Raw genomic sequence first — 13,988 nt, forward strand, 5'->3', positions numbered from 1 at the left:
TTGTTTATATTATATTGTAGTTTGTTAAGTATGTCTATTTATTATGTCTAAAAAATTAATGTACATCCCTTAATTTTAAAATACCTTATTGCTAACCATTATCTGAGCCTTTGGTGAATTGTAATCATTTTGCTGGTGGTCTTGCCTTGATTCTGATGTCTGCTAACTGATTGAGGAGGTGGTTGCTGAAGGTTGGGGTGGCTGTGGCAGTTTCTTTAAAACAGCAGTGAGATTTGCTTCATCAATTGACTATTACTTTCACTTGAACACTTAGAGGTCACTATAGGATCATTAATTAGTCTAATTCCAATATTTTTGTGTCTCAGGGAACCGGAAGAAAACATTTCCGGTTGAAGACGAATCAAAAAAGGCTTCATAGAGGAAACTGAGATGAGCCTTAAAGAAGGCTCAGAGATGATATAAAAGTACATCCTAGGTTGGAGGAGTAGCCTGTGCAAATATGTGAAGTGAGAAGATGGTACATGGATATATGAGATAAGTGGAATAGGTAACTGTCTACCTAGGCTGAAATGTGTGTGAAGGGGAGTAATGTTAAGTAAGAGTGGAAGATAATATTGACAAATATTGTAAAAGGCAAAAGAAGCATAGCTAAGAGTTTGCATTTTTTTCCAAAAGGCAATAGGGAACTACTGAAGGTTTTAGAGCAGGAGAATATCAGTCCAACCCAAACATAAATATCCTGAATAATCCTCATTGCCAAACATAGGACATCTAATCCTTTCAGAAAACTAGTTCTATTTAATACCCAAACTGAGTACTTGTTATTGTTTAGTTTGTATCCCTCCCTGCCCAGATATTTTCTTGCTTCCTTTTTATTTTTTTTCATATTTTCAGCATCAACTAACACCTATAATGTTTGTGTATGTGTATTGGCAGGAATGGGAGAAGAAAAGGACAACAACAAGTGCTGTTACAGTATTTAGCTCTCCACCTGCTCAGTATGTGTTACCAAGAATGAGAAAGAAACTTGACAAACTGGTTATTACTACATCTAGGAGGATTATCACAGTCAACAATTTGTAATCCCTTGTAAGAGAGTCTGCTGCCCTTAGAGATGCAGACTATAAATGTCATGATCTCCTTCAGTAAATGCTTTTTGTGAAATGGTGATGTTACAAACACTCCAGGCTGAGATACAGTTTGGGGGGATGACTTTGTACATTATTTGATGCTGTATTCAAGTATCCATGGAAGGCCCTTTAGGTGAGGGACAAGTAATTCCTACATCAAAACTGTAGGTCAGACTGTAGCACTTAGAGACTGGACACTCTCTCTCTTCTTGCTTTCAGCATTTCCCCAATTGCATCAAGAAGAAACTACTCATAAGCCTTGGTAAGCAATATTTTGCATTTGCTCACACGTGCCCATAAAATGGAATTATTTCTTGTTATGAATGTTGTTCAGTTCACAGGCAGTTCACACCTAGTGAGTGCTAAGTTTAGAAGTATCATTTATGCCCTCTGGGGTCTGAGTTCCATTTATGGTTGGTTCTCAATGTGACTTCCTTATCTAGAGAAGAGAAAGATAAATGAATACTGAAAGAATGACAGGAAAGCCCAATTTTTTACTCTGGGGGATGGTTTACAAATCCTGGAGCACAGATAAGTCTGCCTGCCTCCCAGAATAAGTGCTTCTCAAAGAAAGAGAAGACATAGAGAAGGGGGGAATGGAAAGGGGGAAAGAGGGTAAGGGGAAGGAGAAGGAAGAGAGAGAGAGGAAAGAGGAAGACAGAGACAGAGAGAGGGAGGGAGGAAAAGACAGACAGACAGACAGAGAGAGAGAGAGAGAGAGAGAGAGAGAGAGAGAGAGAGAATCAAAAGACTTCTAAAATGAAAACTCGAGGATAGAAAAGAATCACAACTCCTGAATTTTACAAACTATAGGGAAATAAGAAGAATGAGAAGTCAGTTTATTATAGAGCACATAGTTATCTAGTCATGAATCCTGAAGGTTTAGTTTAGAAAGGGGTGGCAATAAAGGACATTCCAGTTATCAAACACAGAATACTACATTCTTAGAAGAATGGTTAAACGGCCCTTGTACTATATCTATGTCTCCTTCCCTTCCCATCATTATTATACACTTTTAATATAGATGATTAGCATAAAATGCATATTGCTTGGCATTTTTTAAGTCAATATTTCCAAGGTCTGCTTAGTCATGGGGTTCTCATTCTCTATGAGAAGACACTGTGACCAATGAATCAGAGGATGACTAAATATATTCTGAACTCTGGGTCAGAGTTTTCTTTGAAGAAAATTACATGAGGGTAGCCATGGCAACTAACTATTTATACCCTATTTCCAAATACATCTTTGGGCAGGGGACAAATACAAAAAAAAAAAAAGGATGGTAACTTTAGGTTCAGCCCTGCCCCCCTCATAATATAAAGAATTAATTCAGAATTTGTGCATCGTTTACAAATTACACCATTGTGGTCTAGTTGAATTAATCCTGGACCTGGAGTTGGGAGAAAAACTAAATCAAAATTCTACTTCTAACACTAATTATTTGTATGGTGATTGGTAAGTCATTTAGCCTCAGTGAGTCTTTGTTTCCTCATCTGTAAAATGGGGATAATAATATCTCAATACCTTCCTCATAGGGTTCTTGTGGGAAGCTAAAATCTAGTTGGTGCAGTGGATAGAATATCGGGCCTTGAATCAAAAAGACAAGATTAAATATAGCCTAAGACATTTGCTGGCTGTGTGATTCTAGGCAAGTCATTTATTACATAACTATCAGTGAATCCATTTCAATCAACATTTATTAAACGCTTTCTCTGTGTAAGGTGAGAGGTAACATAGTAAATAATGGATAGAACTGGCCAGGGAGTCAAGAATAATTGGTCCAAAAAAAAAATAAAATAATTGGTCCCAGGTCTGGTCTCTAACATGTATTGATTACATGACCCTGAAGCAACAGCTTTCTTACAGTCCTTACCATCAGACTTTCCCTTGTTTGTCTCTTTCCTTCTCATTCTTTTCCCTATCTCCCTTTTCCCCATCCATGCTTGTGTTTACACTGTTTTACTGGACTATACCTATTTATTACAAGGTTTGCTTTTGTTTTCCATTTTAAAAAAATTATTTGGGAGGGAGATTATTCAGGAAACAGGGAGTTTATCAATGGCAAAAAAAAAATTGGGATCAAGGCCAATAAAGAACAAACAAATATCCTTTTCTCCATCATTCTACAAACAAAATATTTACATAACAAAGGGGTAGGACCTTAGACATGGGAGACAGCCAGTGCAAGGGTTGCAGACACAGCCACCAGTCCTGGATGTGGCAGTTGGGTGGCAGTCGATGGGGATGGCCCCTTCTGTACAGGAGTTGCTTTCTTAGATGATGACTTGAGGGCTGCACTGCAAGTAAGACTAGTGTTCTAGAAGGCACTGCCACTGCTGGGGCTCCTGTGTCAACCTGCTTGGTGGTGGCAACTGGCTAGCAGTTGTCACTGGTGGTAATGAGGAAGGTGGGCCCCTTCTGTACAGTGATTTCCCCCTTAATGATGGTGGTGGTTTGGAGGGCATTGCTATTCCCAAAGCTCTTGGGCTGAGGGTCCTGAGCTGTGTCCATCAGGGTTCCAGGGGAAATGTTAGTCAAGTTGTTGATAGTAGTTTGATTTCCCTGGCACATACTGCTTCCTGTCTCTCCCTCAGAGTGCCTGGCTGCTTCAACTAAACTGATTTGCCTGACCTGTGTGTGGCTTTCTTATCCCAGCTGCACTCTGGACTCCTTTACCATGCCCCAGAAACCTCTATATCCTGGAAACTCACTCCATGCCTGAAGTTTACACAGAAGAAGTACGTTCTGCCCTTTAGACCTCTCTTTCTGACTATATGGTTCCTTTTCAACCTCCATTTTAGGAGGGAGCAGAGGCCAGCCATGCCTCCTTTCTTTTCAGGTTCCCTTCAGGACTTTCTCTACCATTTTCACTTGCCTGGCAAGCTGTTTCTTACTGTTGTCCCTTTGTTTCCTTTCTCTTTCCCCCACCCTCCAGCCCACTCCCCCTTTGAGCTTCACCTTCTTTTTATGAATTGCCTTCTTCCATTAGACTATAAGCTCATTGAGGGCAAGGATTGGCTTCTCTTTTACTTGTTATTGTATTCCCAGTGTTTAGCACAGTATCTGGCATATAGTAAACACTTAATAAATGCTTTTTTGACTGATTGGAATTTGATTGGTGGTTGATGGAAAGAAGCCCACTTCTCCACAGGAGCTGATTTCCTTGATGATGACTGGGAGGGCTAGAATGGAAACAGGACCATTGGTATAGGAGGTGCTGCCACTCCCAAGTTTCTTGTGCATACCAGAAGAGACTAAATTAAAAAAAATAATTTGTTTCATGAGATAATACAAAATATTTTATCATAAACTTAATATTGAAAAAATATATTATATATCTGATATAAAAAACAACTGATCTAGAATTTAAACATCACTGGATTCCTAAAAATCATGATTTAAAAAATAATCAAACAAAAAAGAAACCTTGGGTCTTATATTTCAGGAAATCATAAGTGATATCCAGATATTGTAAAAACCAAAAAGCAAATTAAAGATAGAAATAATTCACCAATCACTTCCCCCAAAGGAAGAGTCCAAGGGATATCATAGCCAAAATTCAGAGATTGAGCTTCGAAGAAAAATATACCACATGTGTACAGAAGGACATTTCAGTAGCAAGGAACCACTGTTCATAAGACCTGACAGCTTCCACTAAAAACCAGAGGAGATCTTGGAATACAATATTTCAAAAGATACAATTTTCAAAAGACTCACAACTAAAAAATAACTTACCCTGAAAAGTTGATATAATGCTATAGGGGGGAAATGGATCTTTAGTGGACCAAAGGACTTTCAAGAATTTTTGATGAAAAGAACAGAACTAAGTTAGAACTTTGAAATACAAACACAAGAGTAAACCTAAAAAAGTAAATTTATTTGAGCAATTGGAAGGAGATGTGTAATGATGTAGTGTTAACATTCTAAGAGAGAAGAAACAAGTTTCTCTTTAGACAATTAATACCTTCAAAGGGTAACGAAAGAGTTAAATAAGAAAAACAGAAGACCCTGAAGGTAGATTGGTTCTGTCTTGAGGATTTTAAGAGGGGTGACATTAAAGAGTATAAGAGGAAGAATATACAAGTGTAGGAAGGAAAATTTAGAGATGGATTTGGTATTTCTCAAAAGTTTTTGTACCTGAGAAAAAGGAAGGTAAAAGGGAAATGGGCTTCAGATAAAACCTCTTATCTGAAATTGACACAGATGGGTTGAAAATGCACACAAAGATACACACACACATGCACACATACACAAAGAATTTGGTATAAAATACATCAAACTGAACAGGGGACAAGCAGAGATGGAGGAGCCAGAATAAGAGTGAGGATAATACTGTGAAGTAATAATTATAAGCAAGAAAAAAAGGGGGGGTAGAAAAATAAAATAAATAAATATAATCTATGAAGATACCTTAGATTGTCTTTTAGACATTTGAGGAATGGGCTGCGCAAATTTTGGTTAATATATATAATGAAATATTATGGTGTCATAGGAAATGAAGAAAGAGACAATTTCAAAGAATCCTGGATAGTATGAACTGATGCAGAGTAAAGTGAATGGAATGGGCAAAAACAAGTTTTATATAGACCAGGGCTTAAACTTTTTCCATTAATGATCCCTTTCTACCTGATAAATTGTTATATGACCCCAGGTATTTAGATATATGAAATAGGTATACATAACCTTTTACTGTTGCCAAATTTTTTGTGACCCTCAATTTCAGTTACATGATCTCATATGGGTTTTAAGAAGCTTTGATACAGAAAACAACACTGCAAAGAAATATAATTTTGAAAGACTTAAGAATTCTGATAATAGCAATGACTGATCATGCCCCCAGAGGCTCTATGCTAATGTTTGTTTAGACACCTCTTGAAACAGCAGTTATAGACATAAGATGCAAAATCATATGTTTTAGACATGGTTACTGTATGGATCTGTTTTGCTTGACTATGCCTACTTGTTACAAGGTTTTGTTTTGTTTTCATTTCCATTTTTTAAATGCTAATTGGGAGGAAGATTATTCAGGAAACAGGGAGGTTATCAATGGTGATGACAAAATAATGAAGATCAAGAACAATCAAAGAAATCCTAATCCACCAGACCCTCCATCATGAATATAAATCAGAATGAATGAGGCAAGACAAAGTGGGGTATTGGTATTACATTGGCATCACATATGTGCCTAAAAAGCACTTTCTCCTTGACACTTCCCATCTGTTAATGTTTTACCCCCTCTCAAATTACTTATTTGCATACATGCTTTATCTTCCCAATAGAATATCAATTCCTAAGGGAAAAGGGAAAAATTCTCATGGGGAAATACAACACATAAAGGAGAGCAGAAAGTGAGGAAGAGGATGAAGAGAAAAGAGGCAGAATATTGGCTCAAGGAAAAGACTGATGGTGAGGAAGAAAAGAATTCTGGAGAAGTCAAGTGAATGGATCAAATTGAACCTAAGGGAGTGAAGTGAGCCTGGCTACAGGTCCTCCAGAAACAGTGGTCTGGACCAAGAAGCTCTAGCAAATGGGGCTCTTGGGCAGGGATTTCTTAAGGGTTGAGAGGGCAGTTGGCAGAGGGAAAAAAACTTTTCAAATACTTTGGCACCACTTCTGTACATGAAAAAATTACTGTTCTGGTAAGAAATATTCTTCTTTTATTATAGTAGTCCTCATAGGACTTCTACTTGGCACCACTTTATTAGCCTATTTTCCCAATGTATTTTAAAACAATAAAACTGCATTTTTTAGCATATCCCACAACTCTTATATTTTATTAATTCTAATTGTCCTCCTTCCCTCCCAGACACCTCTGACAAACACAGGCAGGCACACAAACATACACACACACACACACACACTCAGTTATTCTAAATTCATGTGGTTTTATGAGACTGAGCTCCTTTCAGAGTTGAACATTTCTGAGCTTTATACCAAGTAGAACAAGGACTTAAGCTCAGGAAATGTGTGTGTGTGTGTGTGTGTGTGTGTGTGTGTGAGTGTGATTTTTATCTTCATGATTAAATCTAGGAAATTTATCCTCCCCCACCATGTATTCTTTTTATTTGGTTTTGAACATTTAGAGATTTCCCTAGCTTTTAATACCATCTTTTTTCATAGGCCTCCTCTTACTTCTATCTCTTAGAATCTCTAGCAGCACCACTTTCTACATGAAGCCTTTCTTGAAATTCTCCCCTCCTTAAGTACTAGTGCCCCTGAAATTGCTTACATTTATTCATTTTGTCTATATTTTATACCTTCTTATATGTGTACATGGTATTCCCTCCTCCCCCACCTCCCACCCCCATGAAATATTACCTCCTCGAGGGCAGGAATTGTTTGATGTTTTAAAAATTTTATATTCCCATTTCCTAGAAGCACAATAATTGGTATATAGTAGATGTTGCGGGATGAGGGACCCCAACTCCCAAGGAATCCTTAAACTTTCCCAATGGAAAACTAGTTCTGCCTCCCATCTCAGGAATAGGTGTTGCCCAGCTGGACCCTGGTATACTGATAAGCAATACCATGTACTGCAAGATGATATGGAAGATATGGATATGGATGGGTGCTGCATATCTTACTGATAGCCCATTATTCAAAATTCCCATCCCAGTTGTTGTAATTCCCTTCCTTTTTTTTTTTTTTCTGTAAACATATAAAAGACCAAGTCTTCTCTTACTCAAGTGGGACAATGATAATGATTCTGCTCCCTGGCCATATATTCTTCTCAATAAATCTCTTTTTATTTTACAAGATTGGTGATGAGCCTCCAATTCTTTGGGTGAGCTTGCCCCCCAATCCAGGTCACAAGTGCCCCCAACAGTAGATATTTAAATATGCTTTTTGATTAATCTATTTGGGATTATTAGCAAATAAGGATTGTTTTCATCTATATAAAACATACCTATTCCACTAATGCTCATTGGTCTCCATAGAAACAACAGTCTCTGAACAATGAATCACCTGATCACAGGAGGTAATGTGTGGTGAGTCCCATCAGGAAATGGCAAGTTTTCTTAGGCAGGAAATGCTGGTTCATTTTGCTCATCTACTCCCATTCACCCTTACCTTTGTTTACACTCCAAAGACCTTTCTATTCATTCATAATTTGGAGCTGTACTAAATGTTCTACCTAACTGGCAGCGAGGTGACACCATAGTGCACAAAGAGTGCTGGGCCTGAAGTCAAAAAGTTCTAAGTTCAAATCATACCTCAGACACTTACTAGCTGTATGACCCATGGCAAATCATTTACCTCAGCCTGCCTCAGTTTACAAATATATAAAATGGGGATAATATTAGCACCTATTTCTTAAGATTGTTATGAAGATCAAATAAGATAATATTGATAAAGCACTTATTAGAATAGTTCCTGCCACATAGTAACTGCTATATAAATGTTACTTGTTTATCATCATCATCTGACTGAATGTTTATTGAGTGCCTATAGGAATACTATTTCCTGAACTGAGCATATCCAGACTGATCTCTAGGAATTTTATATATATATATATATATATATATATATATATATATATATATATATATATATATATACACACACATATATATATATATATACATATATATATATATTAAAATATTAAAAATAAAACAAACACAACACTGAGTTTGTAGCAAGAAGACTTGGCTTTGAATCTCAGCTCTACCTCTTTTTTATCTATGAGATTTTGACAAAGTCTTGTAACCTTTCTGGGCCTCAGTATAAAATGAGTGGGTTGGATTAGATGGCCTTCCAGATCCCTTCTAGCTCTAAATTCTATGCATCAATGGAGTGAGGAAATTGTCCATCATGACCCTTCCAGTTCTTGGGCATCACTGCCTGTCAAACACAACCATTCTCTTTTCACACTGGCCCCTGATTCTATGGGTAATAACATCCTGTTGTTATCTACTGTTTTTATCTGGTCATTCCCTAATTCCTTGTTTTAGGATTTTCATACTCTTGAGAAGGAATCACAGTAACATTTTTCCTTTTTCCAGCCTCATTGGATAGACTATCCTGGCTTCCTGAGGAACTGTAGCAAAGGGGATAAGGAGATAATAAGCAGTTCTGAATACACTGAGGTAACTTAATCAATATATCCTAAAGGGGAATCAGACAGAGGGAGGGAGTTTTCTCAGCCTCCACTAACAACTGCTACTAGCCCCAAACACCCATTTGTCATCAGCCTGGCAGCTTTGTTCTGCCACTCCTTGGGGACTCCACCATCACCTCCTCACCAGCCACTGTGAGAAACACTGATCAAAGATGTTGCCAACATTCCAAGTTCCTGCTGATATTTCTCCTCAGAAACTCTGAAATTTACAGTTGCTGAGAACTCGAGTTTCAGTTGTCTTAGAGGAAATTTTTGAGTCCTCTATCATGCCAACTCCATTGTGAATCTGCAGACCCTTTGAGGAAGAAGTTAGAGGAGGAAAAATATTCTTTAGCTATAGTATTTTAACAGGAACACAGTGACCTTTGCTTAGGTGTTGGGATTAGAACAGCCAAATATTCCCTAGTCAATACCAAGTATGTGCATAGCTGCTGACAAACAGGATTGACTGAGAACTGACAGATCCTCACCTGCTTTGGTTCCAGGCCAATAAATTGCCTGGGGCTGACCAGACATTGTTATTCTGGACTCTGATTATTTTGTAAATTCCCGAAACTCTTCCCTTTTGAAATTTCCAAGCTATATTTATGGACTTTTGCTTGTTAAGAAAAAGAATTTATCTGGTGAAACTATGAGATACCTAGGAGCCCAATGAAGACATAGTCTTTCTCTGTTAGTACCCTACATAAACCCTGTTCCAAGCCTCCTTTCTTGGGTACTGCAACACTTCCTGTGTGACACCACAAGCGGCAACTTCTCTGCCCAATTAATGATCTCCATTTTGTTGCATTGACTGTTTTTATTACAATTTCAGGCTGATACTACATTGATTTAACAAGGTGTCTCAGTCCTCAGAATAAGTTCAGATTACAACACAGTAACTGGGCAGCTAGGTAGTAGAGGGGATAGAGTACAGGACCTGGAGGCAGACTCATGTTCCTAAATTCAAATTTGGCCCCAGACACTTACTAGCTGTGTGACCCTGGGCAAGTCACTTAACCCTGTTTGCTTCAGTTTCCTCATCTGTAAAATGAGCTCAAGAAGGAAATGGCAAACCACACATTATCTCTGGCAAGAAAATTCCAAATTGGATCATGAAGAATCAGACATGACTGAATAACAACAACTTGATACATAGTAGGTGCTTAACAAATGCTTATTGATTAATCATATAGATCTCAACTTAAAAGCAACCTCAGAGGCTATCTTGTTCCAATATGTCATTTAATAGATGAGAAAAAAAACCTGAGGCACAGAGAAGTTAAATGATTTATCTATGATCACATAGGTCATAAGTGCCAGGAGCCAGGTACTAGAACTACAGATGCAGCACTCTTCCCATTCTATCACACTGCCTCCCTGTCCTAGTGAGATGAGAGTGTGTGGGGTTAAAAGATTCTGTGTTGATAGAACTATTGTGGGATGAAGGATCCCAACCTCCAAGGAATCCTGAAACTTTCCCAAGGGAAAAGCAGCTCTGCTTCCCACCTCAGAAATGCTGTGTGGCTGAGCACAAAGACCCTGTTATGCAAAGAACAAAGATGATATATTGATATGGATGGGTGCTATTCATACTCCCATCCCTCCCAGTTCTCAGTTGTTTTGTCCCTCCCAGTTGCTTTGCATACAGCTTTTGTTTATAAACATACAAAAAGACCAGCTCTTCTCTTACTCAGAGGGACAGTCTCCATAGTGATTCTTTCTCCTGGATATATATTCCTCTTTCCTAATAAATCTCTTTTTATCTTACAATATTTGTGATGAGCCTCCAATTCTTTGGGTAAACTAGCCCCCCAATCCAGGTCGCAAGTCACCCCCAACAGAACCTTATAGTCTGGAATCCAGAGTCTACGTAGACCATAGACTGGTCTGGAGATATTCAGGAGATTTCTAACCAGTTTGAGAGAAAGACCAGAAGACCAGGAGAATGGATGAAGTTACACAGCATCTATTTTATATTCCTTACCAGATCCTTTTAAGCCATGAAGAGTGTAAGATTGGAGTGAGAGCAACTCAGCTCAAAGCCTGGCTCAGCCACGTTGCTACATGTATTACCTTGGGTAAGTCACTTAACCTCCCTAGGCCCAAGTTTCCTCATCTTTAAAATGAGAAGGCCAGACTGTATGACATCTAAGGATGCTTTCAGCTCTAAATCAGTGACTCTTAGTACACATTAAAGAAGAAATTAAAGGAGGAAGGATATTCTGTAGCTACTAGATTCTCCCTTATCTGGAATACATTATAAACAATAAATCAGAAAGCTTCTATTTAGCCAGAGTGTGGCAGAAGCTATGCCAGGATCTGGGGATGCAAAAACAAAGAACAAAATATTCTCTCCCAAAGACCTTACATCCTGTTACAGAAGAATCCCTGCTTGTTTGTGGCTGGAACCCGGATTTGTATGTTGGCTGGAGGACACAGGCAGGAATCCTGCCCAATTTGCATGAAAATCAAACCACATCAAAATGTCTCTGAAGAAGCTGTAAAAACTGTCCTCACTCCCTTGTTTAGCTACTACTTGTGACCATGACCTGTTTGCAGAATGCCCACAGACCAAATCAACAATGATTTATCAACTCCTAGAAGCCAGACCTTCTACCAATGTGTTTCTTGTATAAAGCAGGGCTTCTTAAGCTTTTTCCACTCATGACCCCTTTTTGCCCAAGAAATTTTTACATGACCCTGAGGATATAGGTATATAAAATAGGAATACATAACCTTTTACTGCTGCCATATTTTCCATACCCCCTCCCTTCAATTATAAGACCCCATATGGAGGGGCAGCTAGGTGGTGCAGTGGATAGAGCACTGGCCCTGGAGTCAGGAAGACCTGAGTTCAAATCTGACCTCGGGCACTTAATATTCACTAGCTGTGTAACCCTGGGCAAGTCACTTAACCCTAATTGCCTCACCAAAAATAAAAAAGACCCCATATGGGCCCGCGACCCACAATTTAAGAAGCTATGGCATAATGAACTATTATATAGAGGAAGGATAATTAAACATGGCTTTAGAGGACCTGTTTTCAAATCCCAGCTTTCATTCTTACTACTTGTGTGCCTTTGGACAAACTACTTGCCAAGCCTCAGTTTCCTCTTCTCAAAACCAAGAGTTTAGCCTAGACAATCTCTATGGTGACTTCCACCTGTAATACTCTTTGAGTAATAATAAATAAGATTTATATAGGGGGCAACTAGGTGGCTCAGTGGATAGAGCACTGAGCCTGGAGTCAGGAAGACCTGAGTTCAAATCTAGTCTCAGAAACATATTAGCTGTGTGACTCTGGGCAAGTCACTTAACCTCTGTTTACTTCAATTCACTGGAGAAGGGAATGTATCTATCTATCTATCTATCTATCTATCTATCTATCTATCTATCTATCTATCTATGGCAAACCACTCCAGTGTCTTTACCAAGAAAACCCCATGGACGGTCTGGTACATGGGACCATGAACACCTGGATATGACTGAACACTATTTAAAATAGCACTTACTATATATGTGCCAGGCACAGTGCTAAGTACTTTACAATTATTATCTCATTTGAGCCACACAACAACCCTTGGAGGTAGGTACTATTATTGTACCCATATTGAAGCTGAGGAAAGCCAAACAGAGTCAGGAGGACCTGAATTCAAATCCAACCTCAGATACTTACTAGCTATGTGACCCTTGGTAAGCCACTTCACCCTGATTGCCTTTTTTTTTTTTTGGCATAACAATCCAAATTATTGAATTACTGATGCTGTTATACAGAACTGCACTACTTTAATTAAGGTTGTTAGTTTATATTTGGTCACCTCAAACTGGTTGTAAAATTAGGTTGGTCGATTTAAATACTATGGCTCCCTGTTCAATATCCATTGTTAGATGACTTGCTCAAAGTTATATAGCTTAAGTATGAGAGACCAGACTTGAACTCAGATCTTCCTGACTCCAAGAGGCCCCGTGCTCTATCCACTGAGCCATCTAGCTGTCTCTATGAATCTGAAGTAGCTTAATTTGAGACCAAAATGCAGGGATATAAATGAAAATCTATTTGAGAAAGGAGAAGCATCAAGAGACAGACAAAACTCAAAACATTGGTCAAAAACATGATTCATAATCTGGGGGCTGGAGCAGGTGATATTTTCTGAAACATAAGTTTCAATTATTTTTCTACTCATCTGTTCTTCCTCCCGCCACTGCTCCTGGTGGTTTGTTTTTTTTCTTTCCTTCTTTAATTCCAACTGAATGATTTCCCCTATTAAATCTCCACATTTTGACTCTAGTTCTAGAATGTAATTTGGAAATGCACCTTCTTTCAGCTTTAAGACAATTATATTTGTATTTCCATTCCTGGTGAGGCATTTCAAAATGTTAGGATTGCTATTATTTGCCTACTTTCTTTATTTCTCCTTAATTGTAAGTTACTAATTATTTAACGTATTGTTAGTGTCTTGGCTCTGCCCACACACCATCACACATTTCTTCAAACTCTCCTAGAGCACAGCTGCCAAAATGGGGGCTTGTTTCAGAACTGGTCTGTGGGGGGAAGTTTTCAATTAGCTCATTATCCAAACATTTTAAAAGCAGATTCTGTGAAGACACATAGGCCAAGTTTTAGCAACTCAGCTGTGTTGGGAAGAGAGCACTAGAGTTATTAAATTAACAGAAAGCTTAGCATGCATTCTGGCAAAACAACAATAAAGAAACAAATTTAAATCTTACATTATCATAAGATTTTATTTCTCACAGAAGAATCTCTTAGTTCCCTTTTTGTGCTTCATAAAGGA

The sequence above is a fragment of the Dromiciops gliroides genome, chromosome 3 (genome assembly GCF_019393635.1).
Source record: "Dromiciops gliroides isolate mDroGli1 chromosome 3, mDroGli1.pri, whole genome shotgun sequence".
NCBI lineage: Eukaryota > Metazoa > Chordata > Mammalia > Microbiotheria > Microbiotheriidae > Dromiciops > Dromiciops gliroides.